The sequence below is a fragment of the Podarcis gaigeae genome, assembly GCF_964106915.1.
Source record: "Podarcis gaigeae genome assembly, chromosome: 13".
In the NCBI taxonomy this organism is placed as follows: domain Eukaryota; kingdom Metazoa; phylum Chordata; class Lepidosauria; order Squamata; family Lacertidae; genus Podarcis; species Podarcis gaigeae.
This window is the reverse complement of record NC_139689.1, coordinates 14965827-14969457: the sequence shown is the minus strand read 5'-3', so window position 1 is coordinate 14969457 and position 3631 is coordinate 14965827. Positions and strand designations below refer to the sequence as shown.

At 44.6% G+C, this 3631-nt stretch overlaps 1 long non-coding RNA gene across 1 annotated transcript in view; it reads left to right on the top strand.

Annotated features, from left to right (window-relative positions):
- The first annotated feature begins 818 nt into the window (after positions 1-818).
- Positions 819-3631, top strand: part of LOC310829325 — a 33359-nt gene continuing 30546 nt past the window's right edge. Inside the window, exons 1-2 of the long non-coding RNA XR_014557226.1 lie at positions 819-1446; positions 1818-3071. This is a non-coding gene — a long non-coding RNA (uncharacterized lncRNA). The remainder of the gene's footprint in view (positions 1447-1817; positions 3072-3631) is intronic.

Here is a 3631-nt window from a genome sequence, read left to right as displayed (position 1 = left end):
CTTCCTGACAGTAAGAGCTGTTCGACAGTGGAATTTGCTGCCAGGGAATGTGGTGGAGTCTCCTTCTTTGGAGTTCTTTAAGCAGAGGCTTGACAACCATATGTCAGGAGTGCTCTGATGGTGTTTCCTGCTTGGCAGGGGGTTGGACTCGATGGCCCTTGTGGTCTCTTCCAACTCTATGATTCCATGATTCTATCTGGAGGGCCGAACACTACTGAGCCCAGAGTTAAACCCTGGCACTCACAGTACCGTACCTCCAAGAGGATCAACCTTCTCCACTTCCACTACAAAAGCATTTCTGGTGTAGGCTAATAATAATAATAATAATAATGAATGTATGAATAGCCACAGAAAGCTCATTTTTAAAAGTGCTTCAGAAAAGGGTCTGCCCACCCTCCCACTCCATAACTGATGTGCAGGAAGGGAGAGGCTTGAAGAAGAGTCATCATGTGTTTGTTATTGCTTTAAAAAAAAAAGCTTGAGAAATTTGGACTGCCTGAAAATAAGGTTTTTAAGGAAATAAAATAAATGCTAGTGTTTCGTGTGTGTGTGTGTGTGTGTGTTTAGAAGATACATGGTTCTAAATTAATGCCATAATGTATGGATGCCGATTTTAATAACACTTTTAAGAAATGGAGGATTGGTTGAGTTGTAATATATGCACAATTCTCTCTGTGTTTATTTTTTAATTTTTTTAAAGGGGTCATAACTTCCAATCTGCAAACCCTTTCTTTTCATCCTTGATGTGTTTGACATGGTTGGGTAGGAAAACACACTGCACATGCTTTGCGGGGTTCTTCTTTTATTATTTTTCACACACTTTGGTGCTGTGTTTAAGAACTGAAAAGCAAGTTGGTGGGCGGTCACAACTCAGGTGGGGATATTTAATAACAGTTGAAGTCAGGAACATTTTGTTTTATTTTTATTAATGCTGTTAATATGCATTCATTTGTTCCACCCATGATATTCTGAAAACAGCATTCAAGTGCAATCCTAGACACATCTATTTAGATGTTCAATGGGACTTGCCACCAGGAAAATGTTACAGAATTACAGAAATTCAGAATACAGACCACAGAATTTTTTTGCCCAGGATCAATCTTTGTCTTTTAAGGAATTTTTATAGTACGCAACTTTCTTCTTAGGAGAAAAGAGATAAAACCCGACACTATAGGAACGTTCACTCATGGTTTAGTATTGCAATAAATATAGGGCTCGTCCGGGATTTGAACCCGGGACCTCTCGCACCCTAAGCGAGAATCATACCCCTAGACCAACGAGCCAGCTATGATCATTGGGTCCGTAAAAAGTTTATCTAGCAACCTCTGTCACTATGTGCCACGTGGAATTGTAGGACATTGAGCATCTTGTTGGCTTCTATGACTGATCAGCGCCATCTAGCGGTAGAGGACTGTTACTTTCTATATTCGGAATAATTGTTGAATTGTTTTTAAATACGTTGTACTGTATAAAAGGGGACGCAGGTGGCGCTGTGGGTTAAAGCCTCAGCACCTAGGACTTGCCGATCGAAAGGTCGGCGGTTCGAATCCCTGCGGCGGGGTGCGCTCCCGTTGCTCGGTCCCAGCGCCTGCCAACCTAGCAGTTCAAAAGCACCTCCAGGTGCAAGTAGATAAATAGGGACCGCTTACCAGCGGGAAGGTAAACGGCGTTTCCGTGTGCGGCTCTGGCTCGCCAGAGCAGCGATGTCACGCTGGCCACGTGACCCGGAAGTGTCTCCGGACAGCGCTGGCCCCTGGCCTCTTAAGTGAGATGGGCGCACAACCCCAGAGTCTGGCAAGACTGGCCCGTACGGGCAGGGGTACCTTTACCTTTTACTGTATAAAAAGTGCAGGCTATATAGTTCAAAACTTTTTCGCCTCAAGCCCGCATCTTTCCCATACATATTGATCCTGCACTTAAGAGAGAGACTTCGTTTTTTCCTGTAATGCTTATTTTATCTTATTTTCTTAATCTAGGAAGACACCAGTATATAGCTACATTTGGCCAAAGCCTCCACCAACCTCACTTTGTGATTCTTACCGCCCCGATGTGCCTTTTCAAATAAGAGAAGCTACCCTTTGCTTGTGAAAGGTCTCCTTGAAGAGATGTGTGCAGCAAACAGGCTGAAATCCAACCGGTGGTGTTTCCCTCCTAGTAAGCTGGTGCAGCGACAGGATTTGCACCAGGATCAGAGACTGAATGCCCTGGAAATCTAGCTGCTGGGAATTGCAACTGGGGAGTGTGCTGTTGCTCTCAGGTCTTGCTTTCAGGTTTGGCCACTTTGAGAAACAGGATGCTGGACTGAATGGGCTTTTACTTTTTTATTCTGAATATTTCATTTCATTTCGAGATTCAAAATTACACTTTGTCACTCAACATTTATAATCCCATATCCAATACACAAAACTAAAAAATGTTTTTAATTGCCTACCAGCGGTGCATCCAATAGATAAATCTGTTAAGGGCAAAACTGCCATAGTTTCATAGCTGTGAGGTTTGTGGGTGGGGAAGAAATGGAACTTTCAAATTCTGGTATGTTAAGGCTAGACTGAGCATGAAGCTCTTAACCTGTACTTCTCCTGAACCTCACAGACATAGAGATGATCTCATATCCACCATGAAGCAGAGGGGAATAAATCTAGGGAGAAAACCTAGAAAACCAAGATCTACCAGGATGAGATGATCCAGTGGATCTCCAGCTGAGCCAAGAGGTTCCTGGCACACAGCTAGGTGTATCCTGGCTGAACTGGGATCCAGCTGGCTGAGCCAAGGCTGGTGGATTTTAAACTGGATGTGGCACGGAGGACGTAGACCAGATCCTAAGCCTATTTAGCATGGTCATGTGACTTGTTACCATGGTGCAAGGTAAGCTGGAAAAAAGGGTGGCCTAACTCAAACTCAGGGGACGCAGGTGGCTCTGTGGTTTAACTACAGAGGACTTGCCAATCAGAAGGTTGGCAGTTCGAATCCCCGCAACGGGGTGAGCTCCCGTTGCTCGGTCCCTGCTCCTGCCAACCTAGCAGTTCAAAAGCACATCAAAGTGCAAGTAGATAAATAGGTACCGCTCCGGCGTGAAGGTAAACGGTGTTTCCGTGCGCTGCTCTGGTTCGCCAGAAGCAGCTTAGTCATGCTGGCCACATGACCCGGAAGCTGTACACCGGCTCCCTCAGCCAGTAAAGCGAGATGAGCGCCACAACCCCAGAGTCGGTCACGACTGGACCTAATGGTCAGGGGTCCCTTTACCTTTAACTGAAACTCTTGTTTGCCCTCTGCCAGGCTTAGGCCAGCTCAGCCAGCAATATTATTATTATTATTATTATTATTATTATTATTATTATTATTATTTATATACCGACCTATACCCGGGGGTCTCAGGGCAGTATATAAAACCACAAGATACCTAATAAAAATAAAACAATAGCCCTGTCTCCTGAATGGAGTCTGGATCTGGTATACTTTACCCCAGCTTCACATTTGGCCAACTTCTTGTGTATACGATTCCCTGTTCCTTAGGGTAGGGGACTCAATTTGTGAAAACTTAGTGCAAGATTCTCCTTCTGTCCGTCTTACTGCAGGGCTGCCCACAGTGAAGTGACCCGACAAAAAAACCCACAAAGCCAAGCACGTCAAA